Source organism: Chelonia mydas, chromosome 2 (assembly GCF_015237465.2).
Source record: "Chelonia mydas isolate rCheMyd1 chromosome 2, rCheMyd1.pri.v2, whole genome shotgun sequence".
NCBI lineage: Eukaryota > Metazoa > Chordata > Testudines > Cheloniidae > Chelonia > Chelonia mydas.
Window position 1 is genome coordinate 237,161,749 of NC_057850.1, and position 10,287 is coordinate 237,172,035.

The following is a 10,287-nucleotide window of genomic DNA, read 5'->3' on the forward strand; positions in this document are numbered from 1 at the left end:
GCCCGTCTCTGCCCAGCACTCCGCCTTCATGGAACACCATCCCATGGTCAAAGAATCCAAAGCCTTCTCTCTGACACCACCTGCGTAGCCATTCGTTGACTTCCACGATTTGACGGTCCCTACCCCGGCCTTTTCCTTCCACAGGGAGGATGGACGAGAACACCACTTGCGCCTCAAACTCCTTTATCCTTCTTCCCAGAGCCACGTAGTCCGCAGTGATCCGCTCAAGGTCATTCTTGGCAGTATCATTGGTGCCCACATGGAGAAGCAGGAAGGGGTAGCGATCCGAGGGCTTGATGAGTCTCAGCAGTCTCTCCGTCACATCGCGAATCTTAGCCCCTGGAAAGCAGCAGACTTCTCTGTTTTCCCGGTCAGGGTGGCAGATAATGACTCAGTCCCCCTGAGGAGAGATTCCCCGACCACCACCACCCGCCTCCTTCTCTTGGGAGTGGTGGTCGTGGAACCCCCAATCTCAGGACAGTGCATCTCATGCCTTCCAACCAGCAGAGTCTCCTTCTGCTTTCTCCCCCCAGACGTATCATCTGGTCCACTCTCCGCAATGGTACCTGTGGAGAGAACATGAAAACGGTTATTTACCTGTGTCCGCGTTGCTGGTACCCGGACATTCCCCCTTCTTCTTCTGGAGGTCACATGTTGCCAAGCTTCCTCACTGGCCTCTTGGCTCCGCTGTGCAACCTGCTCTAAATCTTTAGAGCTTTGTGCCCGTAGAAGCATATCCTGACTTTTATCCAGAAAATCCTCAGATTCTCGTATGCAACGCAGGGTCGATATCTGTTGCTCCAGACCTTCGATCTTCTCTTCCAATATGGATACTAGCTTGCACTTTGTACAGACAAAGTCGCTTCTGTCCTGTGGAAGAAAGACAAACATGGCACATCCAATGCAGGTCACAATAGCTGAACCCCCCCTTCCATATCACCTTCCTACTATGAGCTTCCTCAGAGAAGTTGGCAAGATGTAAGCCTCACTGGGCTCACTCCAGGCGAACTCCCAGGCAAACTCCTGCTGTGTGCTGCTCTGCTGTTCCCCGCTGCTCATCTGGTTCACCGCCACTCAGCTGGTTCGCGGAGCTCTGGCTATTTTTATACATGATGGCATATATCACATTGGTAGATGTGCAGGTGAACGAGCCTCTGATAGTGTGGCTGATGTGATTAGGCCCTATGATGGTGTCCCCTGAATAGATTTGTGGACACAGTTGGCAATGGGCTTTGTTGCAAGGATAGGTTCCTGGGTTAGTGGTTCTGTTGTGTGGTGTGTGGTTGCTGGTGAGTATTTGCTTCAGGCTAGGGGGCTGTCTGTAGGCAAAGACTGGCCTGTCTCCCAAGATTTGTGAAGGGTCATCCTTCAGAAGAGGTTGTAGATCCTTGATGATGCGTTAGAGAGGTTTTAGTTGGGGGCTGAAGGTGATGGCTAGTGGCGTTCTGTTATTATCTTTGTTGGGCCTGTCTTGTAGTAGGTGACTTCTGGGTACTCTTCTGGCTCTGTCAATCTGTTTCTTCACTTCAGCAGGTGGGTATTGTAGTTGTAAGAACGCTTGATAGAGATCTTGCAGGTGTTTGTCTCTGTCTGAGGGGTTGGAGCAAATGCGGTTGTATCGTAGAGCTTGGCTGTAGACAATGGATCGTGTGGTGTGGTCTGGATGAAAGCTGGAGGCATGTAGGTAAGTATAGCGGTCAGTAGTTTTCCGGTATAGGGTGGTGTTTATGTGACCATCGCTTATTAGCACCGTAGTGTCCTGGAAGTGGATCTCTTGTGTGGACTGGTCCAGGCTGAGGTTGATGGTGGGATGGAAATTGTTGAAATCATGGTGGAATTCCTCAAGGGCTTCTTTTCCATGGGTCTAGATGATGAAGATGTCATCAATGTAGCGCAAGTAGAGTAGGGGCATTAGGGGACGAGAGCTGAGGAAGCGTTGTTCTAAGTCAGCCATAAAAATGTTGGCATACTGTGGGGCCATGCGGGTACCCATAGCAGTGCCGCTGATTTGAAGGTATACATTGTCCCCAAATGTGAAATAGTTATAGGTGAGGACAAAGTCACAAAGTTCAGCCACCAGGTTTGCCGTGACATTATCAGGGATACTGTTCCTGATGGCTTGTAGTCCATCTTTGTGTGGAATGTTGGTGTAGAGGGCTTCTACGTCCATAGTGGCTAGGATGGTGTTTTCAGGAAGCTCACTGATGGATTGTAGTTTCCCCAGGAAGTCAGTGGTGTCTCGAAGATAGCTGGGAGTGCTGGTAGCGTAGGGCCCGAGGAGGGAGTCTACATAGCCAGACAATCCTGCTGTCAGGGTGCCAATGCCTGAGATGATGGGGCGTCCAGGATTTCCAAGTTTATGGATCTTGGGTAGCAGATAGAATACCCCAGGTCGGGGTTCCAGGGGTGTGTGTCTGTGCAGATTTGTTCTTGTGCTTTTTCAGGGAGTTTGTGGAGCAAATGCTGTAGTTTCTTTTGGTAACCCTCAGTGGGATCAGAGGGTAATGGCTTGTAGAAAGTGGTGTTGGAGAGCTGCCTAGCAGCCTCTTGTTCATATTCCGACCTATTCATGATGACGACAGCACCTCCTTTGTCAGCCTTTTTGATTATGATGTCAGAGTTGTTTCTGAGGCTGTGGATGGCATTGTGTTCTGCACGGCTGAGGTTATGGGCAAATGATGTTGCTTTTCCACAATTTCAGCCAGTGCATGTCGGTGGAAGCACTCTGTGTAGAAGTCCAGTCTGTTTCGACCTTCAGAAGGAGTCCACCCAGAATCCTTCTTTTTGTAGTGTTGGTAGGAAGGTCTCTGTGGGTTAGTATGTTGTTCAGAGGTGTGTTGGAAATATTCCTTGGTCCTTGCATGGATCTAGGGAATGTTATTTTAATTGGCCTATGTTCTATTTCACACCTAAATTTCCTCTGGTAATCAATGGAGAGATTTTTATACCAGTTTTTTAATAATGTAATTAAAATAGAAGCAAAGTTAGAATTTAAAAAAAAAGTGCTTTAAAGTCAGAGCAAGTTTATAATGTGGGATTACACCCTGGAAGGCTGTATCATAGGAACTAAGATTGCACTCCCTGGTTTATACTTTGAGCCTAGTATTTATGGTGGGTCAAGTACATACAATACTGAGGTCTTGAGAATGCATTGCTGGGTAATAAAGTTAAAAAAGAAGGCACAGAACAGGAATATAATGCAAATAAAACAAATGATTATGCAGAAAAAAAGATAAAGACAAACGAATGTAGGTCTTGCTTTATATGAGTAATTAAACATGGGGGAAGTCTCATTTCTTGGGAGACAGGATTAGGGAGGTAACTAAATTGGCAGGCTGAAAAAAGAATGCTTGTGCTAAAATAAGTAAATGGGTCAGTGAGCTAAAAGACAGAATGCGTGAGCTGGCTAAGATAAGAAGGGGAACACCCAGAGAACTATGAACAATATAATAATGGACAAGAGAAGTCAGAAGCATAAAGATGAGGTAAAGAATAAAGTTGAATATGGACAGTGCGTGTGCAGAGCATGCTGTACAGTGATTATTCATGCAAAACAACCAAGCCAATCCCAAAACATGTGATGCAATGTATAGTTAATGTAATGTAATGTGTAAATGTATAAAAGGGAAGGGGATTTCAGTGCAACTTTGGATGTGTGGTATGCCCTGTATCCATCTCCTACGCTTGAGCCTGATCAGCTCAAGTATAGTTTGTATGTCAATAAAGAAACATCAGGAATGAGTTCAGAGTTGGGCTGAGTTCTTAGGAACCAAGTAGATAAGGGCTCAGAGGCTACTGAGTGGCTAAGGTCCCAAAAGCCACTCCAACATGTAACAGGCTTATAACATGTATTAATAATTAACCCTTTATAAACCATTTGTAAATTGAACCTTAAAAGAAAGTGTCACCAGCAATCATATAGTGATTTTCATCCTCAAAGCTTTTTATTAATATCATCCCATAAATTCTCACGACACTCCAGTGGGATGGGGAAGTATTTTACAGCTAAAGAGTCTAAAGCAGAGGTTAAGTGCTTTTTCCAAGGCTATTGAGGGAGTCTAGCACAGGATGAAGTTAACCCCTATGCACAGAGGATGTATGTCACAGATCCTAGTGGGACTTTCTCTCCTTGTCCCCCAACTAGGATGGCACTGAGGGGAATCCAAGGCTCTGCTGCTCTGGATCCCTGGGATGTTTGTTAGAGCCTCAGGAGGCTGCAGCACTAATTCTTAGATTCCAAGGCCATAAGGGACCATTGTGAACATCTAGTCTGACTTCCTGTATAACACAGGCCATAGAACTTCCCCCAAATAACTTCTAGAGCAGATAGTTTAGAAAAACATCTAATATTGATATAAAAATCATCAGTGGTAGAGAATCCAGCAAATCTATTAGGTCCCTTAATGACTAGTAGCCAGGATGGGCAGGGAGAGTGCCAGAAGCTGGGAATGGGTGACCGGATGGATCACTTGATGATTACCTGTTCTGTTCATTGCCTCTGAAGCACCTGGCATTGGCCACTGTTGGAAAACAGGATACTGGGCTAGATGGGCCTTTGTCTGACCCATGATCCTTATGTTCTTACCCTTAGTAAATTCCAAGACTAATCACTCTCACTGTCAAAAATTTATAGCAAATTTGCAGTCTGAATTTGTGTAGTTTCAGTTTCATAGAATCATAGAATATCAGGGTTGGAAGGGACCTCAGTTGGCCATCTAGTCCAACCCCCTGCTCAAAGCAGGACCAATCCCCAATTAAATCGTCCCAGCCAGGGCTTTGTCAAGCCTGACCTTAAAAATATCTAAGGAAGGAGATTCCACCACCTCCCTAGGTAACGCATTCCAGTGTTTCACCACCCTCCTAGTGAAAAAGTTTTTCCTAATATCCAACCTAAACCTCCCCCACTGCAACTTGAGACCATTACTCCTTGTTCTGTCATCAGCTACCACTGAGAACAGCCAAGCTCCATCCTCTTTGGAACCCCCTTTCAGGTAGTTGAAAGCAGCTATCAAATCCCCCCTCATTCTTCTCTTCCGCAGACTAAACAATCCCAGTTCCCTCAGCCTCTCCTCAGAAGTCATGTGTTCCAGTCGCCTAATCATTTTTGTTGCCCTCCGCTGGACTCTTTCCAATTTTTCCACATCCTTCTTGTAGTGTGGGGCCCAAAACTGGACACAGTACTCCAGATGAGGCCTCACCAATGTCGAATCGAGGGGAACGATCATGTCCCTCGATCTGCTGGCAATGTCCCTACATATACATCCCAAAATGCCATTGGCCTTCTTGGCAACAAGGGCACACTGTTGACTCATATCTAGCTTCTCGTCCACTGTAACATCTAGGTCCTTTTCTGCAGAACTGCTGCCAAGCCATTCAGTCCCTAGTCTGTAGCGGTGCATGGGATTCTTCTGTCCTAATTGCAGGACTCCGCACTTGTCCTTGTTGAACCTCCGACTTCTTTTGGCCCAATCCTCTCATTTGTCTAGGGCCCTCTGTACCCTATCCCTACCCTCCAGCGTATCTAGCTCTCCTCCCAGTTTAGTGTCATCTGCAAACTTGCTGAGGGTGCAATCCACACCATCCTCCAGATCATTTATGAAGATATTGAACAAAACCGGCCCCAGGACTGACCCTTGGGGCACTCCGCTTGATACCGGCTGCTAACTAGACATGGAGCCATTGATCACTACCCGTTGAGCCCGACAATCTAGCCAACTTTCTATCCACCTTATAGTCCATTCGTCCAGCCCACACTTCTTTAACTTGCTGGCAAGAATACTGTGGGAGACCGTGTCAAAAGCTTTGCTAAAGTCAAGGAACAACACGTCCACCGCTTTCCCCTCATCCACAGAGCCAGTTATCTCATCATAGAAGGCAATTAGATTAGTCAGGCATGACTTGCCCTTGGTGAATCCATGCTGACTGTTCCTGATCACTTTCCTCTCCTCTAAGTGCTTCAGAATTGATTCCTTGAGGACCTGCTCCATGATTTTTCCAGGGACTGAGGTGACGCTGACTGGCTTGTAGTTCCCAGGATCCTCCTTCTTCCCTTTTTTAAAGATGGGCACTACATTAGCCTTTTTCCAGTTGTCCGGGACTTCCCTGGATCGCCATGAGTTTTCAAAGATAATGGCCAATGGCTCTGCAATCACATCCGCCAACTCCTTTAGCACTCTCGGATGCAGCGCATCCAGCGCCAGGGACTTTTGCTCATCCAGCTTTTCTAAATAGTCCCAAACCACTTCTTTCTCCACAGAGGGCTGGTCACATCCTCCCCATGCTGTGCTGCCCAGTGCAGTAGTCTGGGAGCTGACTTTGTTCGTGAAGACAGAGGCAAAAAAAGCATTGAGTACATTAGCTTTTTCCACATCCTCTGTCACTAGCTTGCCTCCATCATTCAGTAAGGGGCCCACACTTTCCTTGACTTTCTTCTTGTTCCTAACATACCTGAAGAAACCCTTCTTGTTACTCTTAACATCTCTTGCTAGCTGCAACTCCAGGTGTGATTTGGCCTTCCTGATTTCACTTTTGCATGCCCGAGCAATATTTTTATACTCTTTCCTGGTCACTTGTCCAATCTTCCACTTGTAAGCTTCTTTTTTGTGTTTAAGATCAGCAAGGATTTCACTGTTAAGCCAAGCTGGTTGCCTGCCATATTTACTATTCTTTTTACACATCGGAATGGTTTGTCCCTGTAACCTCAATAAGGATTCTTTAAAATACAGCCAGCTCTCCTGGACTCCTTTCCCCCTCATGTTATTCTTCCAGGGGATCCTGCCCATCAGTCCCCTGAGGGAGTCAAAGTCTGCTTTTCTGAAGTCCAGGGTCCGTATTCCTCTGCTTTCCGTTCTTCCTTGTGTCAGGATTCTGAACTCGACCATCTCATGGTCACTGCCTCCCAGGTTCCCAACCATTTTTGCTTCCCCTAATAATTCTTTCCAGTTTGTGAGCAGCAGATCAAGAAGAGCTCTGCCCCTAGTTGGTTCCTCCAACACTTTGTTGTGTTGGTTCCTCCAACACTTTTTGAATTAGGAAATTGTCATCTATAATGTTTAGAAATTCTAGCACGTCACCCAAATGTAAGTGCCCCATAATCGTGCATCTTTTTTTCTTATACATAGGTTCCTTGCTTGGCCTCTCTGGCACATTTCCTGGGCACTGACTCTCAGTCAGTTACCCTTCTCAGAAATAGAGCTCCTTAGCCCATCTGCCCTAGGCCCCAGGACCAGCACTGACTCCCCAAGATACTCAGTTACTCAAATCACACACCTCTCCCAGAACTCCTTCAGAGGTGTGAAGCCTCTGGTTTACAGTTCAACTCGAGGGCATGCAATAGTTGTGAAGCTGTCAACACACACACTTTGTACAGTCTAACCCCTTTATGCTCTTTTATACTTAATTGTGGTAAGCACAGGAGAGTACAGATCAAACCAAACAACAAACATCTGAAATCACAGCGGTCCCCCACTTTCTAGCTCACACTTCCTGTGTGACAGTTTCCCTTGTGGAACAATCTGGGTCCAAGAAGGTAGGCAGGCAGGATGTCCCCTCCTCATGCAGACGGTTGCATGCCAGCTGGTCCTTCTCCCTCATGGAGCCTCTTATCCAGCCTGTGTCTGGGGAGTACATGTTACATGCCCTGTCAGCAATAGTGGTTCTCATAGGCATTCATAATACAGCAGTTTTTCATAATACAGCTAAACAATACCCAATCAGAATTCACAAGTTGTACAGCTGTAGCTCCAACTCATCACAACATATAAGGCATATGCACCACTTAAACCTTTTTTGAAAGCTTAAGTGTGTCTTCAGTGGTAAATAGGCCTTAGGCTGGTCCTCTGCACAGTAGCAATTTTCACCGTTAGGATGAAATCCTGGCTCCACTGAATCAATAAACGTTTTGCCATTGACTTCAGTGGGGACAGGATTTCATCCATGGTTAGAGAATGGCCCCTAAGTTAGGTAATGTTTCAGTAGGCATCTCCCCTTCACGTTGTTTTCAGGTATATTACATCAGAAGGAACTACAGAGGGCAAGTTCACCTTTGTTGCTCTGAGGTGTGATTTTCTAGATTTTACTTAGGAAAAACAGAATGAATTGCAAAATAATCATCAATTTGGAAAAAAGGCTTCGGCAGAAAGTATCTTTATCTACTGATCCAATATTCTGTGGCTGCTCTTCATTTCAAGAGTGGATATGACATTTATGAAATTTGCTATTTTTTTAAATATCAAAGTTTACACAACATTTTATGGAAAAAACCTGCAGTTCTTCAAATTATGTATTTACAGAGGTTACAGGAGAAGGACAGACTAATGGCCATCTGCCATCTCTAATGTAGAAAATCTACTCCACTTTCAGCTAGCATGTAGACTCAGCACTGGAGCTGAGTAAATAGCTCATAGTCAAAGGACAATTTAGCAGATCTTTCATCAATTTTCCATGAGTGGTTTATGACTTTCTCAAATATGTTTCTTAATCTTAATCATTCTTGGAGGAATTTTGGCAAACAATTCTTGATTTGTAAAATCTGAAATGGTAACTGTGTTGGTTGATTTTGATTGGCCACATAATCACGTAGTATTATTTCTTTTTCTTCAATTGGATGAGTAAGTCTTAGAATCACATTTCGGGTGAAAATCCTCATGTGTGAGTTCAGAAATTGATTTTGGTGAACATTATGTGGTATTAACCTTCACTGTTTTTATGGATCTTCCTGCTAGAAAAAGCATGTGGCAGAATATTTGGAGAACGACAAATGCAAAGAGGGTGCTCATCTAAGGTGTAGATACTCAGAGCCCCTTGCCTTCATGGTTGGTGGCAATACAACAGCCTGAATAGATCAGCAGAAATACAAGCAAAGAAAATTCAATGTTTTATTCAAGAGACCTATCACGGAAAAAATCTCCCAGGATTTGATCAGCTTTACCCAAGATGCTATACTGACCAAACCCTGAAGAGATTTTTTTGAGTCACATACTACTGAGATGGGGAAAGTGACTGTAATTCTGTACTTAAAGCTCCCTCATTTCCTTTTGCCAGACAGTCCATGTAAAAAAAGCTCTACTTTACCTGTTGCATCAAGATCTCTACATTCTCTTATTGCTGTGATTCTCCTCTCACTCACACCCCAAGCACTCAGTTAAATGTTACCCCTCAACAATATTGAAGACTGTCTTGCTGGAATACAGAGCTGCAAGAAATTAGAATCATAGAATATCAGGGTTGGAAGAGATCTCAGGAGATCATCTAGTCCAACCCCCTACTCAAAGGAGAACCAATCCCCAACTAAATCATCCCAGCCAGGGCTTTGTCAAGCCTGACCTTAAAAACTTTTATGGAAGGAGATTCTACCACCTCCCTAGGTAACGCATTCCAGTGTTTCACCACCCTCCTAGTAAAAAAGTTTTTCCTAATATCCAGCCTAAACCTCCCCCACTGCAACTTGAGACCATTACTCCTCCTTCTGTCATCTACTACCACTGAGAACAGCCAAGCTCCATCCTCTTTGGAACCCCCTTTCGGGTAGTTGAAAGCAGCTATCAAATCCCCCCTCATTCTTCTCTTCCGCAGACTAAACAATCCCAGTTCCCTCAGCCTCTCCTCAGAAGTCATGTGTTCCAGTCCCCTAATCATTTTTGTTGCCCTCCGCTGGACGCTTTCCAATTTTTTCACATCCTTCTTGTAGTGTGGGGCCCAAAACTGGACACAGTACTCCAGATGAGGCCTCGCCAATGTCGAATAGGGGGGAACGGTCACATCCCTCGATCTGCTGGCAATGCCCCTACTTCTACAGCCCAAAATGCCATTAGCCTTCTTGGCAACAAGGGCACACTGTTGACTCATATCCAGCTTCTCATCCACTGTAACCCCTAGTCAGCAGAAGCGGGACTGTAGCTCCCTGAGAAAGCAAGTAGTATTGACACGAAGAACCTCCACATAGTCAATCAATATGCACTACAAAATCTCTCTTTAAAACAGCATCATTCATCTTTGGCAGAAGAACCCATTATCCTGCCAATTTTTCCTTAGCTGTGCCCCAGGCTTACTAACCCGTTCCCCTCCCCTTTATTCCCTTCTCTCCATTCCCTCCCCCCTCTGCTCCCCTCCCTGTTCTTACTTGGATTTCACCTTTTAAGATTCATAGTAACATTTTCAGATGTGCCCTTCACTTATCAAATTTTGTTCCATATGACAAGTAACCTTCCAGCATTCTCCTGAGTACAACTGCAGAAATGAAGAGGAATTCATTATAAAACAAAAGCTAAGGCCCAAGTGTGCAAGGAA